Below are 16,357 nucleotides of genomic sequence, written 5' to 3'. Positions count from 1 at the left end.
TGCTTGGTGATATCATAGAGTTGTTTGTTAGAATTCTTGGCTTTCTCTATCTGTTCGCTAAAGTACTTCCTCTTAGCCTCGGTAATCATGGCTTTGTATTTAGCGAGCATTTCCTTATAGCGGGTTTTACTTTCTTCGTTGTAAGACTTCCGCCAATGCCTCTCCCTATTCCTGCAAAGTTGTTTCTGATTCCTGAGGTCTTCAGTAAACCAAGGTGCTGAAGGGGTCAATCTGTTTCTGGTCACATATTTAAGAGGTACAAGTGAGTTCGTAGCAAAACCTAGCCAGTCCTGCAATTGCTTGGTAGCTATATTGGGATCAGTGGATAGTGTAGGCTGAGACCTGTCAAGTAAAAGTTTTAGGCTTGAACTGTTTATATCTTTCCAGGCCTGAAAAGGTTCGCGACTGGAAGAGGATACACTGGCAATTGCAGCTTCATTGGTGGTGATTGTGCCCAGAATTGCATAGTGGTCCGACCATGGGAGCGGGAGGATGTCAGTTATACGAATATCCTCTAGATTGGAAAAAATACCATCTAGGATGTGACCGCCTTCATGGGTGGGGGAATTAACCAATTGAGGGAGCCCGAGGGTTTCCATATCTGATAAGAGAGAGGACGTATCCCTGTCATCTGGTTTCTCTAAATGAAAATTGAGATCACCCAGTACCGTTAGTGAATCTTCAATTGCTAGGGTTTCCAAGATGGTGCTTAGGTCAGAGAGGAATCCTGAACGTGCTCCTGGTGGCCTGTATAGGAGCATTCCTCTGAAATTATGGGAGGGGGATAGATTAATAGCAAATTGCATGGCTTCACAAGAGCGTGAGGGAATTGGGAAGGTCCTGACTACATAGGTGTCCCGAGCGATAATAGCTAACCCGCCCCCTCTTTTGCCCTGTCTGTCCTGTCGATAAACCTTGAAACCATTTGGGACCGCGATGACTAAGTCTGGGTCGGACGTACTGTTCATCCACGTCTCAGTCATGAACAGTATATCTATATTTCTATACCTAACCAGGTCCGCTATGTCCTGTCCATGTTTTCCTAATGAACGGACATTAGTTAATGCTATCAAGGTACTCTTTGGGATTTTCTTGTAACTGGAATTGGTTGATTTATTTACCAAAGGAATAGTAACCTTACAGTAGGGACAGAGGTGCGTGGTTAGATCTAGGGCATGCTCAGGGTCGAACTTTGTGCAATTACTCACATGAGGTGGGCGCAGGTTATGCAGCTTAAGAGTCGAATAGTGGATACTATGCGCTGTGCCTTCTGGATCAGGGGTAACCTTTGGCAGACCTTCGGCGCGCCGCCGGCGCACCCGTTGCGCAGACGGGATGTCATCATTTTTTTATACTTTGTGGAGGAGGGTGGGAGGCGTCCTACAGCTGGACCGCTACCCTTTCCTCCCACTAAGATGGTGGCTACCCCCTTTGACTCCCGGCATCAGCGCCTCAATCGGCTGCGCCGGTAATGAGATCGGGTACAAGGAGCCTCGGAGCGACGCAAATCTCGCTCACAAGGGTCCCGGACGCTTGGTAAATAAAAGCGAACAATTAAAATATTTACAACTTTAAAAACAGTATTACCGGCAAAATATGCAATGAAGCAGGAGGGATAGATTGGACAGCCCCCGGCTTCCGCCTCAGGGGAGAATAGGCAAAAGTCTGAGTTCTAGCAGTGAATGTCCCTTAAGTAGTCTGGGAGGGCGGGAGGCGTCCTACAGCTGGACCGCTACCCTTTCCTCCCACTAAGATGACGGCTACCCCCTTTGACTCCCAGCGTGAGCGCCTCAATCGGCTGTGCCGGTAATGAGATCGGGTGCAAGGAGCCTCGGAGTGACGCAAATCTCGCTCACAAGGGTCCGGGACGCTTGGTAAATAAAAGCGAACAATTAAAATATTTACAACTGTAAAAACAGTATTACCAGCAAAATATGCAATGAAGCAGGAGGGATAGATTGGAGAGCCCCCGGCTTCCGCCTCAGGGGAGAATAGGCAAATGTCTGAGTTCTAGCAGTGAATGTCCCTTAAGTAGTCTGGGAGGGCGGGAGGCGTACTACAGCTGGACCGCTACCCTTTCCTCCCACTAAGATGGCGGCTACCCCCTTGACTCCCAGCGTGAGCGCCTCAATCGGCTGCGCCGGTAATGAGATCCGGTGCAAGGAGCCTCGGAGCGACGCAAATCTCGCTCACAAGGGTCCGGGACGCTTGGTAAATAAAAGCGAACAATTAAAATATTTACAACTTTAAAAACAGTATTACCAGCAATATATGCACAATCCAGCCTGAACTGGCAAGCCAGGTCCTCCCTGGATTAGAAACAAGCTTCCTAGGACCGGTTTCGGGGTTTTACCCCTTATCAGTGAGGCAAGCTTAACTCTAGTGGCATGGAGATCACGGACCCACATCTGGGCATACCTGTCCCACTAGAGCTGACAAATGCAAAAAGAACAATTGAGGGACAGAATGCTAAACTATGTCATACATTCACCGCAGTACAGAGATCCAGTCCTATTTCCTTTGCTTTTTTGCTCCCTGTGCCATTACAGTTTAGACCCAGCCATAAGTATATCAGTCTTGATGCTGTTGCCCATCGGAACAGTCCAGCCCGAACTGCCAACCAGATCCTTCCTGAACAGAAAACAAGCCTTCTAGGACCGGTTTCGAGGTTTCACCCCTTATCAGCAAGGCAAGCTTAACTCCAGTGGCTTGGAGAGCAACCCACCCACGTCTGGGCATACCTGTCCTACTAGGGGTGACAAATGCAAAAAGTACAATTGATGGACACAAGGAATTATCAAACAATTAACCAAATTCCAACAGATTGTCAAATTGGCTTAACCCCTTGGGTGCTCATGACGAGGTCAGCTCGTCATGAGCTATGGCGCTCAGGTGCTCATGATGAGTTGAGCTCGTCATGACCGCGCCCGTTCCATGGAACGCTCGGGCGCTGGGCTGATTCCCCCGCTGTGCTGAACGTTCCATGGGGACGGGTGTGGCCATGAAGAGCTCGTCATGAGCACCGGAACGCCGTAGCTCATGACGAGCTGACCTCGTCATGAGCACAGGGGTGCTGTTTGCACCCCCCCGTCCCCCAGCACAGTGGGGGAAACAGCCCCGCACGGAAGGGGTTAAGGGGTTGTTTGCAAACAATAAATTTAAGAACAACAAATGCAAAAATAATTGTTCAAGAAGAATCTATTACTCCAGGCCCAACTGGTTAGTAAACAATTCCCCAATTTCACAAACTTTATCCAAGAGCACACAAACTATACCTCAAGACAACAAGCATTCAGCCGCTCAACCCTCTATTATAAAAAAGTCCTTCCATAGCACCCTTTGCACGTTACTATATAATACTTGCTTTAGTGTTTTATGACCCCCCCATTTATTTTGAGCCGCTATGGTTAACCCAACCTCACCTGCACCACTAATCAACAAGGTGTGCAATGGATCCATACCAGATGCAGAGCCGTGCTTCTAACTATTTGCTGTTTTTCATCACCAAAAAGGCAAAGTTATCTACACAGTTTCAATCCACACATTTCCAATCTAAACTACATAATTCATCACCAAACCACATATTTCAAGTCAACAGCACAATTACACAATTTTGTGGTACATCCAATTTACAACACAAATTTCCACATTATGTCACAAAAGTCAACATGGATAATAAATTACATTTATGAAATTCATTGGAGTACTTTTGAATAATAATTTTCTAAATTGGACTAATGGTACACATTCATTGCGAATCAAGGAGCAGGCTGTGCGCCGGACTGGAGTGAAACTTCGCTCCAATGTTGATGCTGTAGAAAAGTCAACAACACATTACTTAATTAACCCCTTCCGTGTGGGGCACGTTCGGCGAACGTCGCGTGCACTACCTCGGTAGTGCTGCGCACGTCCGCTGAACGTTCCGGCCCTGCCCGCGCAATAGAACGTTCCGCACCAGCGCGGAACGTTCAGCACAGCGGAGGGGTTAAACAACACTAAACACCACTCCACAAAACAAAATACTATTCCACACTCAATGCCACATGACTGCTATCCACATATGTTACATCTGGCTTATGTCTTTCATATCCCTTGCTTAGAGTTCCCTGTTGCTTAGCCAGTGTAAGTGGTAGAATGCCTGATGACATCATAGAATGTTTGGTGCCTGGCTTGTGTGTGGAGCGGCAGTTGATGGCAGGCCAGCTGATCTGCAGGAAAACTGCTTCTGGTGGGGTTACAATTACATCTGCATATCTTTTTATGATTAACTTAACATGAAACTAAGCTTCAATAAATCAAACCTATTTTTATTTACTGGATTCAAGGACTTTTATTTGCTGCATTTGGCAACGAGGATGGGATCCTCGTCACCAAATGTAGCAATTAAAAGGATTCAAGGACTTTTAATTGCTACAACATACTTCCACTGCCTTCTATACCTCATAATTCCACAACACAAAACCACTCCATAACACACAATTCCACAACTATCAATTCCAATCCAACCCACATAACTCACTACACATCACATACACACACTCCATAACACATGGGTAAAAGACATTGTCATTTACAATGCAATAGCTCTTACTTAAACAATTGCAAGACCAAATTCATTTCCTATGCTTGTTTTAAATGTTTTTCCTCTACCAGCATCATCCTTCCCTGATCAGTTTTGAGGGCTTCTGTTTTGCTTTCCACCCAGGAAAGATAATGGGACTGATTCACAATTGTAAACTTAGACTTAAGTGTGAGTTACTACTTTTTGATATTCACAAAGGAATTTATTAGTAGAAACGTTACTGCTAGTTACTTTACTACTAGTACATTTACTCTTAGTAAAGCTGCTAGTAGTAACTTATATTTGTGAATACCAAAAAACAGTAGCGTTGAATGCACCAAGACACAGGACCATTAGACTCACACATTCCTTCGCAGCAAAATGAAACATAAAACAGTAATAACATTATTTTATTACTGTTTTAGGTTTTAGTGCAGGCATCCAGCCCTGGGCAAGCTTTGGGGTGGGGCCAGGATTGCTTGCTGACTGGCAGCAGGGGAAGAGGAATGGTGTACACCTAAAGTTTGAAGTGTGCATGTCACTTTGGCTGGGTGTCTTGTGACAGCCAGCCTGACATGCACACTTTAAACCTCCCCACCCAAGGTGTCTTAGACAGTTTAGGTGTAACGCAGGTACAGGCCTCAAGGGGCCTGTGGGAGTGCTGAGCCAGCCTGCTCCAACCAATCCGGGCACTGCCCTCATTCTAGTTAACAGCAAGAGAGCAACATCTGGATTGGTAGGTGAGTTGGTTCAGAGTTCATTGACTCGATGAGCCAGAGCTGGTCACCTAGCGTCGCTCTTCGACTTGCCTCTGTCCGATTTTCCCATGGATTTCACCCCTTCATCAGATTCTCTATCTCAGTATCGTTCTGGTCCTATATACAATAGGATTCCGTTATTGCTCTCTTTGCAGCCTTCTCTGCATCCGTTTAAAATGGCATCCAAGGGCGTGACTGGGTAGATGTTTGTAGGCCTTGTCTTCTCCCTCCTGCTGTGCTGCTTACAAAAGCTTGGAGTGTGTGCATGCTTGACAGAACGACACCATTCCCTAAGTTAAGTTTCAAAGAGAGAGCAAATGTGTATGTAGTGTCTGTAGCCTAAAACTATGCTGAAGGTTACTCAAATGGCTGTTGAAAGCTGAAATTCTAAACTTATGCTTGTATGATCAAACTACATTTTGCCTAGACCCAATGTGCAATGAGAAAATGAGTCATCTCAATTAAAATTACAAATGTGATTTATGGTCCAACAGCAAATATTGAGTATATTTTTCCATATGTAGTAGCCTTCAGTCTGTTCTTCAATAACGATTTTAATGACAGCAAATATTAGAGAATATTTTGTAAATGGGTAAAAACCCTGTAGTGATGTGCCACTCATCATCTTCTAGCAGGTTCATCAGGACATTGGGCCTGTTGCTTCCCTAATGTATGATTTTCCTATATAGTTGGTACCACATGCATGATTCTATACTTGTATATGATGTACACACTGTATCATTTGTGCATGGGCATTACAATGTGGAGAGTGTACATTTGGTACTCAAAGGCTACACTCCTGAAAAGATTACTCTTCAGTGGAAGAGTTGCAATAGTGACAAGCATGGGCTGACAAACCTGGCACTGCACACCCATTGAACTGTTTGGCTTCACTATAGAATCATTTCCAGGAGATACATTCTGAAGAGCAGTAACATAAGGATTCCAAAACGTTCTGTGCAATGCAGCCTGAAGTTAGACACTAAGCTGGAGAGGGGAGTGATGAAGGATAACGCAACCTCTGAGTCAGCTATAAGTGTAAAAACAGATGAATACACATCTTTGACTTTCAGTAGAGAGAAAAAGGTTAACCAAATGAGAGAGATATTACATTTGCCCTTCAGCTGTAACAGTAAAACAAAAAACACAGCTCTGGAGCAACAATGAGTGCATTGGTTTTCGGCAACACTGAACACTGTAAGTCATTTTTTAAAGACAATGAGATATCTTTCCTTGCGTCATAGTGTATATACAGCTGTCTTTGGCTTGGAAACAATAGTGAAAGCAACTACAACAGTCTATGTCTTGTAATATCGAGAACACAACATATAACTTCTCTTTCATTTGTGAGTAATAGTGTAAATTAATATTTCTGCATTGTAAGTAGGATTTAGAAATTGCAAAGAAGTACATACAGGGCATGGGAGTAGTTGCTTTGGCTGCCAGTAGTAGTGGCTAATAAAAGGGACTTGAAATTAGGGGATGGGACAAGTGGTCAGTCCACTTACCGCGGTGATCACATTGCATCCTTGTGAATGGTCGGACGGAATCCTTAAACAACCTAGCACCTTCCTTTTTATGGCTAAACAGAAACTTCCTTCCCCATTTGCAGAGCATATATGAGAAACCAACCACTTGTGTTGTGAAATGCACCATTTGGCCCAGTTTGCTTTATTTTCTTGAGGGCAGAATTTCTCCCTAACCTACCCCCGATCCCTAGGACTAAAAAGGAATAGAGTTTACTTTCTGAGCCCCCAACAAAGCACGGAAGGAATTTACGAACCATCACTTTCAAAGTCTACCTGCCCCCAATAAATTGTAAAATTAGACTTAAGTGGTAAACTTAGACTTAAGTCTGCATTATTACTTTTAGGTATTCACAAAGGTAAATTCCTACAAGTTACAATTCTACTACTACACTTACTAGTAATATCTTTAATTCTTTGCTACTATTACTGTTACGTTTATTAACTTAACTTTGTGAATACTAAACAATTGTAAACTTATACCTAAGTCCAAGTTTACCTTTGTAAATTGGGCACCGTTTTGTCTGCTTTTAGAGCGTAAAACAAGACAGAATAGAGGTTAAAAGAGTAGAAGGGTGTAGTGTCCTTCTCCTAATAAGAGGCCGACACTATCTTTACTTGAAAAGAGCTTTATTATCTGCTTCTATCCCCTACCACGTCCCTACTCTAACTGCCCTAGTTCCTGTCCCTGGCTCCTCCCGTTCCCGTTCCTCCCCTTAACTCCACCCCCCAAACACTACACTACATCACACAGTCTTACATCTCCCCCTTTCTTAACAAAATGAGCCACAGTGTTCGCAATTCTTCAATCAGCCACGCGGGTCGGTGGACAGTCTGTTCTTCAAGCATGAGTAGTGTCGAATCAGTGATGGGCGTGTCTTTGGTCGATCTTTCTGTTGTTTTAACAAGAGCATCCTTGACTGCGGGAGTGCACCTTTGAAAATGCGAGACATGGCATGTATACTGCTTATTCTCAGATTCCGCAGTTATCATGGTTCCTTCTGGCTGTGTGACTGATAATGGCTCAGTGGCAGCCTGTTTTCCTTTGTGACGCTTGTTTTTCCGAGCATCCGCTTGTCGTTTCGCTTCTTTCGTCTTTTCGGTCAGGATCAGCAAGGTCCTCGTGTTCACAGTCCTGTGTATCAGACAGTAAGGCATTGTCTGAACTGAGTGTCCTGGTTCGGTTCTGGGACTCATTTGCTGGCTCTGTTCGTCTCATCCGCTCCCACTCGCCTTTGGGAATGTTAAACTCTTTGACCATCCGGGCAGGTGCATGTTCCGCACTCATCCCCTTTTGTCTTCTTGATGATGATCTATCTTTGTCAACACACTTTGCATTCCGGACGGAGTGGTGCGACAGTCCTTTCCCAACCCCGTGGGTAACGTCCCATATGTTTGGTTTCCTTCTGCGAGCCCTTTGAGTAAACCTCACGGACCCCATCAGAGGTGATGATATATTACTCAGATCTGAATGTAACTGTAACCGACATGACATGTTGCCTGATGCTGTGATTGAATATTCTGAGTCATCAGCATGAGATATGTTGCTTTGGACGGGGGGGGACGTTCTCTGATTCCATTGTGCAGTCAGGTGATTGATGCCACGGGCATTGTCGGGACCTTGATTCTGGTAACCCGAGTGATTGTACCGACATGCTTTCTGAACCGGAGTAGTCTTTTGCTGATTTCCTGTTAGAACGTTCATTTGGGAGTGTCTCGACTGGTAGGCTTCTTGAGCTGGTAGTCTGTGATGACATGCTCCTGTAGTCGGAGCTATCGGTGGGACATTTCTCTGGGTACATCTCTTGAAGTGTTTCCTGTGTTATTGCTGTGGAGAGGTTGTTTGCCAGCCACGCATTTACTTCTTTAGTTTGATCCTGGAGTAGTTGGTCTGTGCCCTTTTCATGTAATATTAATGGTCTCTTCTCAGCTTTATCATTGCTAGGGGTGTCTTGAGTGCACATGCCTCTCTCTTTTCGGTGTCTGAGTGGCTTACCCCGCCTCATGTGGTCTGTTTCTTCTTCTCGCATGTTGAGTGCACTAACGTCTGTGCCATGGGTGTGATGTATCCCACAGCTTGATGTTTCTTCGGGCTCATTTATGAAGATTGGTGAACCGCGGGTTGCTCGGGTGTGTTTGTGTACTGGTTTCAAGGGTTGACATGACTGGTCCGGTCTTCTGTAGCTTCTCTTTCATTCATGCTTGTTGAGCAGGCTGTCATCGGTTCCATCCGTGTGGTCTGTCCCACTTGACTCTTCTTCAAAATAATTTGTACCGTTATTGAATGACTCCTTGAGGTTGAATAACTCCCTGAGGTTATATCAGTGAGGCTGTCACAATCCTGGATCATCTCAGCCTTTTGTTTGCCATATTCTGCCTTGAGACCCCCCGGGTGAGTAGTGCGCTATATAAATGCTTTGATTGATTGATTGATTTTGCATTGACTCAGAGTATTTCATGTCACTTTGTCTCTCCTGCTGTCTTGTCTCTAGCCTGCCCTCACCCTCCCTCTTGCTGGTTTCGTTTGCCTCTTGGGTTTTATGCTCTGACATGAGGGATGTCTCCTTTCTCTTGTCTTCCTTTCTTGCATTGAAATGCAATTCCCTTGACAATTCTCTTGCTTTGGCTCGCTCTCCAGCTTCAGCCCTCCTGATGATTTCCTTTAACGAGAATTGCCTTTGAAGTATCTTGCGCTGTGTGTCTGGTTTTGAACAGCTCTCAATTACCCGGAGACTAATCGCTTCCTCATTTGTGAATGTATTGAATTGGCAGTATCGTACCAACTTTTGTAACCTTGTTATGAAGTTTGGTAATGATTCCCCTGGTTCCTGCGTGCTGCGTTGAAGACGATGCGTTCATGATATACGTCTTCCTTTGTGTTGAAATGAGCGCGTATCGTCTCTTTGAGTTTTCTATATGTCCCTGTGTCCCTTGCTGAAAATGTTCTGATTAGGCGTCGGCCTTCGTGACCCACCAGTTGAAGTAGTAGTAGTAGTAGTAGACGTTTTCTATCTCTTTGCTTCCCGGTTGTGTCAAGAAATGCATCCAGTGATTCCAACCACCGGTTCCATTTGGGACCCAAACTCTGGTTGCCGGTCTGTGTCACTGAGGGTGGTACTCCAATGCAGGGGTTAGATTTATGTGTTTCTTTTCTCACCGACATGATGGTGGAATGTGCTAGTATGACAATGTCACAGGACTGTTCACTTTGCTTCCTGTCTTCGTTTGCTCACCCTCCTCGGCCAAGAGCCTTTGTTTGGTCGTTTCCTTTGATTTTGGTAAGATTCCCCGCTCCGGGTGACTACTGTACGTTGTCCGCCCTTGGCGCGACTGTCTCGGTATACTTCAGTGAGTTAAGCTTGGATTTCCTGAGTTCAAAATGGCCACCATTCAGCTGCATCATGAGTGACTCGTGGCTCAGCGAATTCCCGCTTTCTATGGAGTTGCGTGCTAACTGCAGGTGGTCATTAGCGCTTCCGCAATGATACGTGGCAACGCTGACATCTTATTCTTGCGTTTCGTTCCAGACTAGTGCAGGTTATCTGGTCACTTCGTTGATGAGACAAGGTTTCTTTGATATTTGTTTACTTTGGTGCTTGCCTTTCCTTGTGCTTGTTACGTTCTGGATCTGCATTTGCTTGTGTTTGTCGCATTCGAGATGTGTACTGGCTTGTACTTGTTGTGTTTATCGTTGCCTTGGCTTGTGCTTGTTGCTAAAGGTACTTTGACTCATCACACTTCTTGTTGCTTGTATCAGTGCTTGATTGTGCTCAAGGTCGTCTTTGTTTGTTACTTGTCCTTGCTCGTGCTTGTTTCATTTGTATTTCTTGCCTTTACCAATGCTCGTTGTGCTTCTGTTGTCCTTGCTTGTGCCTGGTTACTTGTTTCAGCTCTTGCGTTGGCTTGTGCTTATTTCCTTTTTGCATTTACTCGTGCTTGTTAATCTCACTCTGCGCACTAGTCTGTGCTTGTGCGTCCTAAATATTGCCTCGATTCATCACTTGTCTTTGCTTGTGCTCGTTTTAGTTCAGCTCTTGCATTTGCCACTGCTTGTTGGGTTGTTGCAGCTTAGGTACTTGCCAATGCTTGTTACGTTGCTGTTGATTTGCACTTGTCAATGTTTGTTTACTGGCGCTCTGGCTTTTGCGCTTGCCAATGCTTGTTGTGTTGCTGCAGCTTTACTCCTCGCCAAAGCTTGTTGCTCAGCTGGCCTGACCTTAAAATGGCCGCTCTGGGTTCCTGACAGGGGATGGGAGGATCTGCCTGACTCTAAAATGGCTGCCGCTCTGAGATCTCGTCTTCCACAAGATTTGGCTTTTCTCCACTGGGCAGTCACTCGGCACCCATTCAACAGCACTCACCAGGTGCAGGGGCCCCTTCCTGGGCACGGAGGCTGCCACTGTTCTCACCACGACGGCGAATGGCACGGGGACGACCGGGGTGAGCTCCCAACGTCACGTCCTCCTGTTCCAAGACTCACGCTTCGGGGGTGAGTTGCTGATTCCTCTGTGCGCGATTGCGCTTGCTTAGTGTTCCACGCTCCACGCAGCTGCCTCAGCCACGGAGCTTCAGTACAGCCAACACTTCTGGCAACGCGATCTCCGCCGCGGCGCTTACTCGGGTCGAGGTAGTCGCAATGGCAGCTTTCCCCTCGCGCTATCGGGGACAGGGTCATGCAGCGTCATGGGATTGGCGTCAGGTGCACAGTGCGCCCTATCCCACCCTCGTCGCCAGCTGCAGTGTCCTTCTCCTAATAAGAGGCCGACACTATCTTTACTGCTTCTATCCCCTACCACGTCCCTACTCTAACTGCTCTAGTTCCTGTCCCTGGCTCCTCCCGTTCCTGTTCCTGCCCTTAACTCCACCCCCCAAACACTAGACTACATCACACAGTCTTACAAAGGGGAGCTAACAAAGGTGGTGAGGCTCAAGTGTGTTTCACAGTAGGGTTCACTGCAGACAGCATGTAAATGGGTGGAGCAGATGGCTGACCACGGGAGCAATATTGAAAGGGGGCCACTCAGCAAGAGGTGGTTATCTCTTGTACTTCTATACACCAAGTCAAGCTTAGAACATACATACTATCTGATGATGTAAAGCTTTCCTTAGCTCTTCCCTTGGAAGATTTCATGAAGGATGTTGAGCATAGAGTATGCAAAACTTCTAAATCAGCATCAGGAGGCCTGCCCTACAGAGTAATACATGTATTTGTATTACACATGTTTATTTTATTGCAAAACTCAGTCTTCCATTTACTCCTTGAATATGGTTGGGGCAAACCTTTGAGGTATTCTGTTCAGTAGAGTTACGTAATATGTCTCAGAACAAACAAAAAACCTTGAGCTACTTCTGCAAAGGTCTCATATATTTGTGTCTCTTGAGAGTAAAAACACAGAGAAATCAGGAACAACACAAAAATGGGGCAGGATGGCAGCACAAAAAAATGTACATTGTCTCAGGAGCTCCTAGCTGGGGAGGGGTGTTGTTGGTGCAGTGGCGATTAGCTTAAACGGCCAGTGGGTGGGAAAATCTGAAAGTGGTCAGGAGAAAATAAGAACACAATGTGAAGCAGGCATTATTTTTTTTTCAAAACCGTATTTATTAAGAGTTCATGCATGAATCAATACAGCCCTCCACAGTCAGGAGGAGACTGCCAACGACAGACACAGAAAAGGCATAGCAGTGAACCCAGAGTTATAGGAAACATACCCCAATCCCCTCCCAGACCACCCAACCCCAACAGCGCCCTGCAACACCCCCCCCTACTACCCACCCCTTATCCCACCCGAACCCAGTGCACGTGTTCACAGCGTAGCAACATAAGATGAAAAACAAAGGTGGAGTCAGCCAACAGTCTAAGGTACGGGGTCCACATCCAGAGCCAACACATCATCAAGATCAGCGGGGGGGTCGAGGTGCAGACCCCTGTAGTCCGCCCATCTTTTCCAAATTTTGTAGTGTTTCCGGGGACACCCTCTGGCCTCAAAAACAGGTAATTCCAGGCCCATAAGGAAGTCCAGTCCCGCTTTCCATGCACCAAGTGGGGGGGCACGAACGCTTTTCCAGGCTTGGGCCAGATCCCGCTTGGCCACCACCAGTCCCAAAAGCAGCAAGTGACGTTTGTAAGCGTTACCCCCAACATTTTCCAGGATATGAAGGAGACCCAGCCTAGGGGTACGGGGCAGGTCCCACCCCAGCACCTCCGAAAGACAGTCCCAAACCCCCGCCCAGAATCTGGTCAGCCTCCCACAGGACCACACAGTATGGAGAAGCGTCCCTCTCTCATCACCGCACCTCAGACACTCCGGGGCGGCTATAAGGCCCGCCCGCCACAGCCGTTCCCTAGTATAGTAGGCCCTGTGGAGGTATTTGAACTGAATAAATCTAAGACGGACAGCTATAGCAGCTCCCCGGGGGGATTCAAGGGCCTCGCGCCAGTCATCATCATCCAAGGGGCCAATATCAATCTCCCAGGAGGCCTTCAACGACGAGAGGGAGGGGGAACAGTGTGTAACCAAGGAGCGATATATCTGAGAGACCTTTTTGTCGCCTAGGTCACCCATAAATAGTTTAGCCTCGATGGGACTGAAATCGGGGAGTTGCTCCAAGCCCACCAGACTCGGGCCAAGGGCATGGCGGAACTGGAGGTACCGGAAGAATTGGGACTTGGGCATATTGAATTCAGAGCTAAGGTCCTGAAAGGACTTAAGCGTAGTACCAGAGAGAACGTGACCAAGGGACGAAATCCCGATCGCGTCCCAACTGCCAAACCCGGATAGGGAAGCCAGCGCCGGGAGCAGGCCATTACGCCACAACGGCGTCTCAGCCGTCAGTCTGCCCCACCACCCCACACGATGCAAAGCTTGCCGCCAGACCGCAAAGACCACCTGAGTGACCCTCGGCAATACCCTCCTCCGTCTGGCCGAGTACAGCAATGTGTGGAGCGTGGCACCGCCCATCAACGAGTGCTCCAGAGCATAAGCCGGATCACTACGGTCCCCATACCACCACTCATTGAGCACGAGGAGGTGGGAGGCCTGGTAATAAGACAGGAGGTCCGTGGACGCCAAGCCGCCACAGTATGTAGAGAGAAAGCAGGTACATAGCGCGACCCGAGAGGCGCCCCCGGCCCACAAAAACCGACCCAGCACCGAGTTGACACTCCGGAACCATTGTGGGTCGATTCTATAGGGATGATTCTGCAGTTGGTAGAGGAGCCGAGGCAGGGCGACCATCTTAAAAATTGCCGACCGACCATAGATGTTAAGGGGCATACGTGTCCAGGCCTTAACGTCCATCTGGACCCTATCCCACACCGGCCGAATGTTCCGATCCCACGCCACCGCGGCCGAGGCTGAGAGGAAGACGCCCAAGTATTTCATGCCCTCAACCACCACCCGAAGGGACGCAGCCCACGGGCAGTGCACCGTGTCACTCCCCAGCACCCACAGGGTCGACTTGCGTGGGTTAAGAAAAAGCCCCGACGCCAGACCAAACTCATGCATGATCTCAAGAACGCGAGGGCCCGAACGATGCAAATCAGTCATAAAGAAGAGCACATCATCCGCATATAAGGCAACGCGGTCCGAGTGGTCCGCCCCCCACACAAAGCCCCGATAAAGCGCGTCCTGGCGCACCCGGGCGGCCATAGGTTCCATAGCCAGCGCGAAGAGGTACGGGGAGAGGGGACATCCCTGTCGGGTGCCCCTGGCCACGGGAAACCGCGTGGAGACCGCCCCCGAAACACGTACTGAAGCGGTGACATCCGTATAGAGCAGTTTTACATAGGAGACAAAAACCGGTCCCAAGTTCAGTAGTGGTAGGAGGGCAAAGAGATAGGTCCAGCTGACCGAGTCAAAGGCGCTATCAATGTCTGCCAACAACAGCGCCGCTTGATCCCCGGTGGTCCCGATCGCGTCCAGCGCGGCCTGAGCCCGCCGAATGTTGTGCCGCGTCGCCCGGTGTGGCATAAAGCCCGCCTGATCCGGGTGGACAAGGGTTGAGAAATGCGGGAGGAGGCGGTTTGCAAGCGCCTTAGCCAGGAGCTTGGCTTCAAAATTAATAAGGGATATGGGACGGTACGACTCATGGCGCTCGGGGGGTCTGCCCGGCTTTTGAAAGACCACAATTTCGGCATGTCGCCAGTCCGGGGGGAGGGTGCCACGCTCCCGCGCCAGTTCCAACGCCCGCCTGTAATGTGGCCCGAGCTGCAGGTGGAATTTCCGATAGAATTCGCTGGGGAACCCGCTCGGCCCCGGTGCCTTGCCCGCGTTTAGTTGGCCCAGTGCGTCGCCTAATTCCTCCGCCGTCAGGGGGAGCTCCAGAGCGTCACGCACATCATCGGAGACCGCCCGCGGATGGACCGCTGCGAGGTATTCCTCAATGCCATCAGAGGAAAGGCTCTCCCGGGGGGCATACTGATGTTCATAATGGCGCGCAAAGTTCGCCGCAAGGATCACGGGGTCTGTAATCGCCACCCCTGCGTCGTCAACAAGCCCCGGCAAGGTGAGTGGCTGCAAAGTCTGCTGACAAAGCCTATGGAGCATGGTGCAAGACTTGTCACCCCACTGATATACCCTACTACGCGTAGCCAGCCACGCCTGGCGTGCCTCATCTAATAAGACCGAGGAGTAAGACTGTTGCGCCTGTAAAAGCAGCCGCAGTGTCACATCATCGGCCGCCGCCCTGTGCCGCGCCTCCAGCGCCTCCACCTGCACCGCGGCAGCAGTAATACTGTTCTGGCGAGTCCGACGAGCTGTTGCGCACCAGGCTATATCCACACCCCTCAAGGCGGGCTTCATGGCCTCCCACACTGTGATTGCATCCATCCCCACCGTAAGGTTGTCCTGCCAGTAGTGGGCGATTGCACCGCGCAGATGCTGGGAGTAATCTGGTCGCTGCAGGTGCCACGTAGACATCCGCCACCGAAACGGCTGGCGCGCCTTACAGAGATCTATCTGTACCGCCACAGGGGAGTGGTCCGAGAGCCCGCGAGGCCGGATCGCCGCCCCCTGCACCCTGTCAAGGAAGGCCCCCGGTACAAACACACAATCGAGGCGCGAGAGAGAGCCATGCACAGCAGAGACATACGTGTATTCCCGCCTCCCCGCATGCAAATGTCTCCACACATCTACCCATCCAAGACCATCAATCATGGCACTCAGCCGAGTAGGGGAGGCTACAGTCTCGGCCCCTCGTCCCCTCTGTCTGTCTAAGGTCATGTCCACTACATCATTCCAGTCGCCTCCAATCACAGCCAGGGAACGGGGAAGCTCGGCCCATAAGGCAAACAGTCGCTCCACAAGGGCCCACTGCAGCGGGGGAGGGGCATACACACAACCGAACACCACAGGCTCCACACCAACCCTACCCTGCACAAACACAAACCGGCCCTGAGGATCAAGCCATTGACGCTCATGAGTATAAGCCAGCCGTCTGTGAACAAGAATGGCCACGCCCCTCGACCCCCTAGTGAAGCCAGCATGAAACACCTGGTGGAAGCCAAACCTCTG

Source organism: Lissotriton helveticus, chromosome 4_1 (genome assembly GCF_964261635.1).
Source record: "Lissotriton helveticus chromosome 4_1, aLisHel1.1, whole genome shotgun sequence".
In the NCBI taxonomy this organism is placed as follows: Eukaryota; Metazoa; Chordata; class Amphibia; order Caudata; family Salamandridae; genus Lissotriton; species Lissotriton helveticus.
This window is presented reverse-complemented; position numbering follows the sequence as displayed.